Source organism: Geospiza fortis, unplaced genomic scaffold (assembly GCF_000277835.1).
Source record: "Geospiza fortis unplaced genomic scaffold, GeoFor_1.0 scaffold102, whole genome shotgun sequence".
In the NCBI taxonomy this organism is placed as follows: Eukaryota; Metazoa; Chordata; class Aves; order Passeriformes; family Thraupidae; genus Geospiza; species Geospiza fortis.
The window spans coordinates 1,967,722-1,980,448 of record NW_005054373.1 but is presented as its reverse complement, the minus strand read 5'-3'; the positions used below and the strand labels follow the sequence as shown (position 1 = coordinate 1,980,448).

Genomic DNA, 12,727 nt, shown 5'->3' with positions numbered 1-12,727 from the left:
TTGGGTTGGGAATGATACAGCACAAGGAAAAATGAGGTCAGATTTTGGGCTGCAAACACATCCTTCCACCCAAAACCACAGAGAGTGTCCCATGCACAGGACCTTGAGCTCTGCTCTCTCCCAGAGCACCCAGGAAAACACGAAAACAGAGTCACGCATCCACCCTCAGTGGCCAAGATTCCACCTGAGATATTCCCTGCTTCCCAGATGTGGGATTTGAGCGTTGGATTTCACAGGTTCCTTTGGGAAGGCGCAGGATAATTTGGGCTCACCCTATAAAAAGCATCACATCCTAAGGACACACCACCCTACAGATCCATTGGGAAAGGATGGCTCCATCCTCATGGATGCAAGAAACCAGGGAGCAGCCAGCAAAAGCACATAAGCAAAGCCCATAACATGGAAAGCTTTCTCCACCGTGTTATTTGATTTACCAATCAAAAAGTAAGGAGTGTTTCCTTACCTTCCTTGCTGGATCTGTGCTCCAGTGGGGATCAGAGCTGTCTAGGATGGCCTCAGTGTTAATCCAGGCTCCTGCTCCAGTCCCAGCCCCTCATCTGCCCCTGGAGACCTTTGGGATAAATTTAAAAAAAACTATTAAGTCTTTTTTTTTTTTTTTAGCAAACAGGAAGATCTGTGTTGCTGCTCCTCTGTTTTCCCACTTTTCTCTTTATCCGGGGATATCAGCAATGGGACAGCAACAAGGCAAACACCTGAGCAATGTGAGGAGAAAAGGCTGCAAGGCAGAGCAAGAATCCCTTGTGACAGTGGAACTGATCCCTGTCCTCCAGGAATGGGGCTGGGAAGGCTTTCCCAGGAAGTTACAGGTCTGGGATGGTGCTGTGGATGGAATTAGGGCTCCTCAGAGCCCCCCACATTCCAGTTCCTTCCCCAAACACTTCCCATTGTTCCAGTTCCCAGCCAGGCCCGAGGGAGGAGAGGCTCCTCCAGACTCATGGGGGTGACCTAAGGGGTGGAGACCCAAATGGTCCCGCTCCAAACCATCTTCCTGTGCTAAACATGGGCATTTCCCAGAGATCAGGCAGCACTGAACCTCAGGAAAGGCAGAATTTTCACTAATTCCTCTTCTCCCTCTGTTCCTCCCCAAACTCAAGTGGTGGAGGCCGAGTCTGATGCAGGGGCTGGGTGTCCCCTGTCCCCAGGCTGCCCATGGAAGGATCATCTTTCCATGGAGCCACAAGGAGCTGCCATCATTCCTCTGACAGCTCTGGGGCCACTTCCAGCCCGCTGGACTCGCCTCCTGTCACTGCAGATCGGAAAAAATCTCCAGCCATCCAAAAGTGGATTCCAGCAGGCCCTCCAGGTAATTCCTCAACCTTGAGACAGGCCTGGAGAGCCATCATTCCCTCCTTAATCCCCTAGAAAACATCCATGGGAATGGCAAGCTGGCTCCCCCGACACGTCTGGCCCTTGCCCTGGAGCCTCAGTGCTCCCTGCCTGGGGCTGGACAGGCTGGAATCCCAGCTTCTCCAGGAGCTCAGTTCCAGGTCAACGAGCCCATGAAGAGTGACTGGATGGAAGGAATGGCACATGCCATTCCCATGATGGGATGTGGCCAGAAGGGCTTTCCCCAGCTGATGCTGTCCTTGGGCCATTATTATTCCTGCATTATTCCTGCATTATTCCTGTGTTATTCCCGCAGCACCTGGGTGCTGCCCCATCCCTGGAATGCAGCAGCTCATCCCACCACCGGGAGCCTCTGGAAATGAACCCAGCTGGGGGCTCTCCCCTCCTTTTCCCACCAACCCACATTTATGTGCTAACAGCAACAATTCTGCAAGCTGGGATAGTGGAAATTGTCCCTTCCCGTGGCAGGGGTGGGATGAGATTTAAGGTTCTTTCCATCCCAAACTATTCCAGCATCCTCCAATAATTTATTTATAAATTTAATTTATAAATTATTTTATTTATAAATACATTCTGTGGGTTTATATCTATATTTTACATGAGGCATCAGCCAGGGAGGGAGAAGTGATCAAACCACCTAACAGATCAAGGAATTCCTAGAGTTAGGATCATCACAATGCAGAAATTTTGGCGCACAGAGGATGGAAACGGAAATGTAAGAGGGTTTTTGAATTCTCCCTTTGTAATGATCAGTTCACATAAATTATGGGAAGGAAGCACCTCCTAAAAAAATGGATACAGCAGTGGGTTTGGGGATTATGGTGCTGAAAACAAGGATCACAGGGGATAAGGAAAGGGAAACTGGGCACCATTCCCCTCAGGAATCTCCTTAGCTCTGCAGAAGAGTCTCTGGAACAAGTGTCCCTGGAATTGTCCCTTTTCCCATTAAAATTCACAGTGGAGGATCAAGGGCTGATGGGTTCAGGTTTCTCCTCTCAAAACTTTTTTGCTGATCACCACCCACTGGGTCTCCAACCTCAACTGTGCAGGATATTTCTCCTGCTTTTCCTCCATCCCTTAAGGATTTTCCTCTTTGTTCCAAATAACATCATTCACGTTCCTCCCAGGACTGGATCCTCCAGGACTGGATCCATCCTTTGGTAGGACCAAACCAACACAAAGGATCCTGACCCAGTTTGCTTGCACCCAATCCCAAGAGAAAAAAGTAGCTCCTACAAAAATGAAGGAGGAGAGCAAGCATGACTCCAGCAGTTTTCATGGCATTGAGCCAGGCTGGAAACACTGATGACAATAATTGCCTGGAGCCTCCCAAAAAGCACTGGCCACGGATTTTCCAAATTCTGAAAGACCTATATTTGTGAGCAACCACCAGACCCCATCAGCTGCTCCTGACCAAATACTCCACAGTGACATCATTCCACACTGGCATCATCCTGAGAGAGAAACCACAGCATTCCTGGAGCCCCAGCAGAAACTCGACACATGGAATGCCTAATCCTAGAGTGGACTTTATCCCTGTTTTCCTATGAGTCATTTTCCATCCCACTGTCTGCCCAAAAATGCTTTTTTGTTGTTTATTTATTAAAGGGTTCTCTCAATGGCTTCACTGATGACCGAAGGAAGGAGGGAAGGAGGCAGGGACTGGGCATCCCAGGGATCTGCCACTGAGCCTGGCCTAACTAAACCCAGCAGCTTGGGCCTGACTGCCACCAGATCTGCTGCCAAAATCTAGGACAGCATTGGAGCAGCAGGATGCAGACCAGGCTTTGTGTTCTAAACCAAAGTCATGGCACAAATAATAACAAAAGGAGAAGAGACATTCCTTGATTTTCCAGGAGTGGCATGGGATGGAGGGATGGGGTTGTTTTGGTTGACTGTCCAAGTTCCATTTTTTGGCACAAAAGGAAAGGCCCACAGGCCTGTCTGATGGGAACTGGAAGAAAACCATGGGTCAACCCCAAAAAGTGAAGCTGGCTGGTCCAAATCCATAATCCAAAGAAAATGCTGGATCCAGGTCTGTGCAAGAGTCCGTGCAGAGCTCAGCATCAGCCCTGTGGGTGCAAGGCAAAAGGAGGATAAAGCATCCAATTATTTAATAAATACCATTAATTGCGCAATTTGATCAATCTCCATCATCTCTGCAACCCAAGGACCCCTGGCAGATCCCAGTGGTGACCATGCCATGAAGGAGCAGGGTCCTTCAACATCCTTCCAACACTGTCCTGGCACGGGGTGGGACTCACAGTTCCACTAACACCAAAAATCACAGATCTAAAACAACATCCTCAACTCCCCTGCTTCAAAGAGAGGCTCTGCCTTCCCCAGCCCCAGGCAAACACAAGGAATGGACTCCAGGCCGTGCATTTCCATCCACACCTCCCTAAATCCGTGACAGGAGCAGGACAGCCAGGCCAGGCCAGCCCCCGGCCTCTCCTGGCGCTGACAGGAGGCTCCCAGAGCAAATGTTCCACGTTTGTCTTCGATTTGTTCCTCAACAGGAGGAGCAAAGGCCAAACCTGGGCTCCCCCAGGAGGGCCCATTTGCTGTCCAGATGTGATGAACGCGAAGGGTTTTTCTGGGAATGGACAAACAGCTGCTCTGCAGCCCCAGCGCCATTCCCACCTTCCTGCTGTTGGGAAGGTGTCTGTTCCCTTGGGCTTGTGCAGCAGGGATGGGGCTTGGGACCAGCAGAGTGCAGGGAGGTGTCTTATTCATACAGCACCTGCTCTGTACTGAATCATGGAATCATGGAATGGTTTGGGCTGGAAAAAGATCTAAAAGATCATCTTGTTCCAACTCTGATCCATGGGCAGGGATGCTATCCCCTATCCCAGGGCGCTCCAAGCCCTGTCCAGCCTGGCCTTGGACACTTCCAAGGATCCAGGGGCAGCCACAGCTGCTCTGGGCACCCTGTGCTCACCCTCCCAGGGAAGGATTTTCCTTCTCTGGAAATGTTCCAGGAATTCAGATGGAATAGTTTCCCAATATTCCATCTAAAACTACTCCCGTTCAGTTTACAAGCCCAAGGAAGCTCATCCTGGAGCTTGACCACCTTCACAAAGCTCTTGTTCCCTGGGAGAAGGGGTAAACCCCACCTCCTGTGAAGACAAGGAGAGGCAGAACCCTCTGAGCCTCCATCCTGCCCTCAGCCAGGTCCCACAGTGGGGAAGACGCCCATGGCAGCTCCATCCAGATCACACAATCCCCCCTGCAGCAAGCACTGGGCAGAATCTCAAATTTGGGGGGAAAACCCCACCAGGGCCATGGCCTGGAGTCAGGGAGAGCCTGATCCAATGGTCCTGGAAGCTGCAGCAACTCCCAGTGGTTCTGCTTTGTCTTCTTGGGCTAATTGCTTTCAGGCTGTCAAGAGCTGCATGTCCTCCTCAGAGCCAAGCCTAAGTCTGGTCCAATCCTGACTTATCCCAGAGCAAAAAATTCCTTATTGTCACTCCAGCCAGGAATGCACGTGGTTCCAATGGGCTGAGCAGTGCAATCAACCTCGGTGCCCACCTGCCACCTTCTCTTGATCCCACACAGATCAGGTTCCTTAAACCTGTTTTTTTGGTTTTTTTGTTTTTTTGAGGTGGAACACCAGGTAAGAACAAAGATCTCTCCTCAGCTGGAGATTTTTTTATCCGCTCCCAACGCTGAAATTATTGTGATGTGAAAATGATTACCCCAACAGAGGGAAAGTTAACTCCCCAGGACAGTCTGAGACACGCAAATATATCCATGATCTTTGCCATTTGCAGCACAGTGGAAAATTGCTAAGAAAAGTTCCCATTGTGTCGGGGATGCCACTCCAACCTCCTGGAATTTCTCTCTCCCTCCCTCCCTTCCCCCTGGCAGCTAAAAATGGCTCCAAACTCCCCAAAATGCTGGAGGTTGAACAGTGATGCTGGAGCTCCAGGAGGAGAGGGATGAGGATGTCTAAGTGCAAGGCTCACTGCTCCCTCCCAGGCTCAGGGAGTGCAGGGCTCCCAATCGATGCTCCAAAACCATGGGTGCTCCAAGGGTGGAGATCCTGCAGTGCAGAATGCTTTAGGAATCCCCTCCAGATAATTCCAGCCCAAGACCTTGGCACCAAGCCATGGATAGGGAACGTCCCTGACATCTCCAATCCCTCCCGCCACCCTGGAAGGTGGTAAAAGACCTTTCCCAATCCTCATGGCTTTGAAGGCATCTCCTTTGGACACGGCTCTCCCTCCTCCTCCCCCTAGCACAAAAACACACATGTCCAGCATCCATGTGTTGATCCCAGCCCCAGGAATGGAAGCCCAGACACAAGGATGAAAAACTGGGACAACATTCCCATAGCTGGATGGCCAGAGTGGGACTCCTGGATCCATCCTTTGGCACGGGGACAAGTGGCCTGATTTCTCTACAACCCACGAGAGCTCCCAGCAGTCTGCTCCTTAAATGGGGTCATGAGTCCTGGAATACCAAAGGAGAGATGGAAAACCCAACTCCAGGCTCCCTGCTGTGAGGGCTGTGAGTTTTCCTGAGATTTTCCTGCTTTAATTCCTTCTTCCCTGGGCTTTTAGGCTCCAGGAATGAAGCAGCAGGACAGGGGTCAGGTAAGAGAAGAGGGAAGTGCAGCTCTCCTTGGATGGGCACTTGTTTCTCCCAATTTTCCAACCCCAGCCCTCCTCCTGCCACCTCCTTGTGCCTCAGACCATCCCTGGTTTGCCTCAGCCTCTCATCCAGCCTTTCCTCAGGAGGAAAGTGCAGGATCCAAGTGTGACACACACGAGATGCAAAACCCAACCTCGGATCTTGGCAGGGAAAATGCCCATTTCAGGGCAAATGGGGGAAAATGGGAGATTTCAGGTGGAGCCACTGGATTCAGTGTTACCCAGAGGCAGCCAGAGGGTTTAATTTCTGAGCATTTGTTAATTATCTCATTATTTCCAGGACCATGTGCTCCCTATTCTGATAGCAAAGGGACATCTGAGGTTGGTTAAATTGTTTGTAATGGGGCCATCTCCAGCTTTTTGGAATTTCCTGATTGGCACCTGCCCAAATCAACACATTTTCTACGTAAAACAAGAGTCCCTCCAAGGAGCTGCTCTAAACAATTCCCTCACTCAGCAATTTCGAATTCACTGGCTTTAGGGACTTCATAAATTGTACGGAAAAAGTCCCAAAACTGAAAAACAACAACAAAACATGAAACCTCTTTGACCCCTGCAGTTATCTGATGAGTGCAGGCAACAAAAATAATTTGGAGACTGGGGAGATTTCCAATGAAGAGGAATTTTTGGGTTTTTCCCTCAACTTGTGGCTGACAGAAGCCATGGAAGGAGCCCCGTGGAGCAGCAGCATCCCTGGATGCTGGTTTAGGAAGCAGCAGGCTGAAATCTCTTATCTGAGTAGAGGGAATTGTTGGGATAATTCCCAGGTATCTGCTGAGATATCAATGCTCCTTCCAGCCCTGACAGCCATGGACAGATTATCCTGGATCAGCCTGTCTCCATCCTTCCCAGAAAACTCCTCCACCATCACAACCTACGTCACAGCATCCCAGGATGGGCCAGTTGGGAAAGAACCATGCTGGGTTCACCTGCTCCAACCTGTCTGCTCCAGCTGGGTCACCCCAGAGCACTGGGCTGTGTCCAGATGGTTCTGGAACATCTCCAGAGAGGGAGGCTCCACCACAAGCTGGGACCACCACAAGCTGCAGCTTGTAGCCACCTCTGGATGCCTCTGGAAGAGTGGGACATGGAGGTTTGCTGGCATTTTGGGCTTCCCTGAGGTTCATGGGTGGCCCAGAATGGGACACAACACTGAGCTGTTAGCAAAGCCCAGGGATTTGGGCTCCAGTTCCTGGCTGGAAGTGCTGGATGTGACTCCTCTCCTCGGAGCTGAGCTGGCAGATCAGAGCTGCAGGGGAAGGGAAGGAAATCCAAGCATTTCCCAGGTCACCTGTTTTCCTTATGCCAGCACTGCCAGTTTCCTACAGAAAACCCAGCCTGCAGATTGAACTGGTGCTAAATGGGATTCCTCTCCACTCCTCCCCTCATTCCCACACTCCCCTGCAGCCCTGGAGTTGCCATTCCTGAAAATTTCACACCTAATTATTCATTATCCCTAACGAGCCCTCACCAGGCCTCCCCTGCTCTGTCTGGAGCTGGTTGGAATCGGGCAGAGTTGTGCAATCTCTGGCACCAGCCCTGCTCCACCTCTGCTTGAATCCCAAAAAATGAGCCTGGAGGACTTTCTCTGGTCTGTGCACTGGGTCAGGGCAGAGGGAGAGAGGGATTTGTCTGGGATAAGGTTCCAGGCTGAGGTTTGATCAGCACGGTGGCCTCATTAACAGCAGGGCCCAGAGAACTCCATCCTCCAGGGCTGGAATTCCTCTGGGCTGAACAGGCACAGCACAAACCAAGGAGAGATTTGGTGGGAAGGAAAAGCCCAGCCCTGCTCCCACGGGCTCTGCTGGTGCAGATTTCCACCCTAAAGGTCCCAACAATTCTGCTGGCATGGAGCAACCAGGGATAATCAACACTTCCCTGATTCCCAGGGCACTGGTCCCCACTAGGATCCATCCAGTCCGTGGCAGCCACCTGGCAATCCATTCATCCCAACTAAAATCAGCACCTCACTGAGGTGCTGGAAATCTGTCCCAAACTCCCCTTCAGGACTCAGACCCACCTTCCAGTTTGTTTTCCAGCTCCTCTTTTACTGAGGAGCAGCAGTGTCCTTCACAACTTCAGTGTATTCATTTTTCCACTTCCCCCAAAGTCCAGAATTCCTCCTCCAAGGGTTTGCCCTGCAGATACCTTGCAGAGAATCTTTGGAAATGAAAATTCCCATTCCAAATGCCGGCTGTGCCTTGCAGCTCTGCCTGAAACAGGCAGGCAGTGCCTTGGATCTTCTGCAAAGCCAGATCCCAACTTCCAGCAAGCTTCACCTCCACTCCTCCGGGACTTTGGGACCTCTGTCATTCCAAAGTGAACTTTAAAATGTCATCATTCCAGCAGAAGCCAGTGGGGGCCTGAGCCAGCAGTGGTGACGGAGAGCTGAGATCAAAGCTGTGAGCTCTGGGCAGTTTGGAGGGCTGAGGGAAGCCAGAGCAGGAGGTGACATCAGCCGGGCCAGCACAGGATTCTCCCGGAGCTGCCGGAGGGATCCGGGAAGCTGGGATGCTCAAGGGCTGAGTCACCACGGCTGGAGGCTCTCCTGGGAGCAAGGAGCAAGATTCCCTCACAAGAAGAGAGCTTTTTTCCACTGTAAATCTTCGGAGCACAGCGAGGAGGCTGAAAGGTCACTGGGGCTTGGCGCTGCTTTGGCAACTGGGAGCCAAATGGCTTTGGTGGGAATGAGGATGATGCTGCCTCCTCCCGAGGGGCTCTCTCCTCACAGGCTTCACCCACAGCCTGTCTGGGTCACTGTGGAGCAGCTTTCCTCATCCCCTGGCTGCTCCAAGGTCAAACAGGCTTTGGCAGGGCTGGGAATCCTGCTCCCACCGAAGGAAAGGGGAGTTTTGTCTTACAAGGGAAGGATTTTGAACTCAGACCCTAATTTGGACTTTGAGAGGGATCTCTGGTGAGGAGTGAAGTAGATCTGCAGGTATTCCAAGGGTTGAAGTGGATCCAGAGCTTTTGAATTTTCAGGGAACTCAAATCCCACCAGCGCTTTGCCCCCACTCAGATCTGTGGGGTCCCTGATATGTGTCAGCTCCTTCCACAGAAAATTATTCCCTGAATTCCTTCTCCTTGGATTTGGGAGAGGATCAGCAACATTAAAGGGCACACAGATAGGAGACCCTTCCTCTGGAAAGGTGGGGAAGATTCGCAGTGCTCCATCTGGATGGAGCTGACCCTGCTCCGGCATCCAGGGGGAAAGAAATTCCACCCTCAGGAGTGCAAGGTGGGAGAGCAAACCCACAAAAGCCAGCCAAGACTGACCTCTGGAGAAAGGCTGGAGCAACCACAGCCGGAGGAAAAGCCAGGGAGCAGCCGAGGAAAGGTGGGAAGAAAAGCAGGGCGAGGATGACGACAACAAAGCCCCCTCTGTGCAGCCATCCCTCAACACTTCCACAGCATCAATTACACACAGCAGCCCCCTGACGACACCAAGGGTGATAATGACTTTCCAAGGTCCCTCCAGCTCAGATTTTTGTCCCTGGAAGTGGCCAAAGGCAGATTTTAAGGAAGGCTTTAAGAATACCATAAACACACTGTGATTTTTTTTCCTCCCCCAGCCTGAAAAAGTCAGCAGCTGAGGGATTTCCTGAGCTGAAGGAGGAGTTATCTTTGCATTTAACAGGACTCAGGGGATTTTCCTCCTACAAACCTCTCCATTGTCCCTCAGTCCATAAGGAAAGAAGAGAAAGAAACATTACAACTTTTACTGATGATGAGGTGTCAGCTGAAAATGCAGGGCGAGAAATTAAATTTCTTCACCTGCACCTGAAGTCGGTTCGGAGAAAGCCCCAATTCTCCCTCTGACAACAAAGTCTGGGTTCATTAACGAAAATTGGGCTGTAAAATCTTTCCCCTGACTTAATGGGACGGCTCCAAGGCCCTTGGAAGGATTATTTCAACCCCACAGGCTCAATCAGTTGGTTCATTAAGCAGCAAAGTTTGGGAAAACCCACCAGGGATTCCTTCCTTCAAGGTTATTATTGCTGCTACAAAATGTCCTTCTTGATTTTTCAAGCAGCTGTGAGCGAGTTTTGGCTTTTAAAGCAAATGAGTGGGGACCCATCAGCACCCAAACACATCTGGGTGGAAGTGTTAAAGGGTCTTTTGGGGTGAACCCCAGCACTGGGGAACAAATGGAATTTAAATGGTATTTAATGGTGGTTAAATGGTATTTAAATGGTATTTAAATGATATTTTAAGGCATTTGCATGCCTCTCCTCCTCACACATCTGGAAGGGGCTCCAGCTGCACGTTTTACCCCTCCACAATCCCATTTTTTAAAGGAATTTGTTGCGTTGTTCCCACTGCCACAACCTGGGCAAACACAGAGGCTCTGCCCTCCGCACATCCCTCCTGCGTGGCATCCCAGGAATGCTGCTGGAGCTTTCTGCTCCCTGCAGAAACCCTGAGTGTGCTCAGCACGACAAGCCTGGGCAGAAGGCTGGGCCCAGAGGAGCTGCCTCAGCCTAATTCCTGCACCAGGAATTCCTGCCTGGCACCTCCACGTCCCACAGTGACACCACTGGGCACAAAACACGTTTTCTGCTGAAAAATGAGACCTGACTGTGTTTCCACCCAAATCCTTTAAAACCCAGGGCTGCAGCACTGAGAGCCTTGAGGACAACACGGAATAAGTGGAAGAGAATGTACCCAAAAGGGAGGAGGGAAGGGGATTTTGGAAAAAAGGAGGAGAGCAGCACTAAATCAACACAGCAGCAGGGCAGGTGAAGAGAAGGGAAAGAAGCCCTTCCTCACACAAACCTTGCAAATTCCTCATTCCCATGGCAAATACCAATTCATCTCCAGGCCTTGGCTTTGTGATCCTGGCCATGGACACAGCACTGGCCCGGCTAATTGCTAATTGCCATTTAAGTCATTAGTAGAGCACAAAGGAGTGGCAGGAATTACTCCCCCTTGGGCTGCAGCACAGCCCCGAGGCCCTGCTCCCTGTTAATGAGGAATTTCAGCACCTCCTCGGGATCCTGAGGGGTCCCTAATGAGGAGGAGGGTGTTTGTGGGATTTGAACCTGCCCCTGATTAGTTCATGGCACAAGTGATCCCTGCTGAGCCCGAGATTTATGAGCTGGAGTTGATCCTGGAGAGCTGCAAACCTGGGCTGGCCACACTCAGCTCATCCCACTGGGGAGGCACCAAAACCCTGGGATGGAGATGGAGACAGCACTCCCATCTTCATTCCCTTCCCAAATCCCAAAATCTGCGTGATCTACAAACTGGTTTGGCTCCATGACTCTTCCTGACGTCCCTCAGTGTCACTTGAGGTGGGAGCAAACTCAGTCCAGCCTGAGCTCACACCACCAACAACCAGCACCACACCCACTCCCAATCCCACATCCATTCCCAGTCCCAAATCCATTGCCAATCCCACATCCATTCCTAATCCCAAATCCATTGCCAATCCCACACCCATTCCCAGTCCCAAATCCATTCCCAATCCCACATCCATTCCCAATCCCACATCCATTCCCAATCCCACATCCATTCCTAATCCCAAATCCATTGCCAATCCCACACCCATTCCCAGTCCCACATCCATTCCCACACCCATTCCCAATCCCACACCCATTCCCAATCCCACACCCCCACGTTTGGCTGTCTCAGAGGAGGAGTTGGGTTTCACTGCTAATGGGAGAACAATTGTGGTGGGACTCCAGAAACGCCTCGTATTAAACACAAAAAGCACCAGAAAATTAAAGCTTGGGCTGAATCACATCTCAGACTTTCGGGACTGGAAATTCCCATTGGGAATGCAGGACCGAGACAAGAGCTACTATTTGTTGACAACCTCTTGAAATCATCCTTTCAAAAATGTTGAGTGAATGGAAATCATTGCCCTCCAAATTTTCAGCTCATTAAAAAAATGTTACAAATTCATCTTGGATTGCTACAAATGGCTTGCTTTGCTTTCAACCATTGGATTCTCCCACATGCATTTCTGAGTGGGATTTGGGAGAATTTCCAAGGAAGAAGCAGTTCTAACCATCGTAAGAATTCTTCCCTCCCAAACCCCGAAAACATTAACCTCTAAAAAATGAGATGTAATTTTTAAAAAGGCACAAACCCAGCGTGGTGTGATGAGCTCCCTGCACATCCGTGGCTCCTGCACGGGATGAAAAGAACATTTCACACAAACCCCGTTGGAGCAGCTTGGCTGAGCCACGGACTGTGATCCCTGAAAACCCCGACTGAGGCACAGCCCTCCTCTCTGCTCCCCTCAGCAGGGAGAGTTGTTTGTTTGGTTTTGTAAGTCCCAGCTTAATGCAAAGCAGGAGCCAGCAAGGAGCAGGGCTTGCCAGAGGCAGAGCATCCCTTCCCTGCCTTTTCCCGTGGTTCCTGTCACACTTTTGGATCCTGCCAATGTTTGGGTTGGGTTTAAATCATTCCTGACAGGCCCAACTGGTGACTGTGACGCCAGCCCATGGAGGGAATTGTGGAATATGGTCTCAGGCTCAGGCTTAGCTTGGTTGGGATGGCATTCCCCCACAAATGGTGCCTCATTCCCTATGGATTTTCCCTCCTCTGTCCCCAAAGGACACACTTTACAGGGGAACATGGTGTCAGCAACCCCCAAAATCCTCGTGGTACAGGAATAACCAACCCTAACCGAGCCCCTTTTTCCCCTCTTTTCCCACAAAACCCATTCTGGTCCTCAGGAGGCTCCAGAGGCTGCT

The 12,727-nt window shown here is 50.8% G+C and overlaps 1 long non-coding RNA gene across 1 annotated transcript in view; it reads right to left on the bottom strand.

Moving 5' to 3' along the window:
• Window positions 1-473: 473 nt before the first annotated feature.
• The window catches only part of LOC115948309, an 87,951-nt gene continuing 75,697 nt past the window's right edge, over window positions 474-12,727 (bottom strand). The window contains exon 3 of the long non-coding RNA XR_004082140.1: window positions 474-571. This is a non-coding gene — a long non-coding RNA (uncharacterized LOC115948309). The remainder of the gene's footprint in view (window positions 572-12,727) is intronic.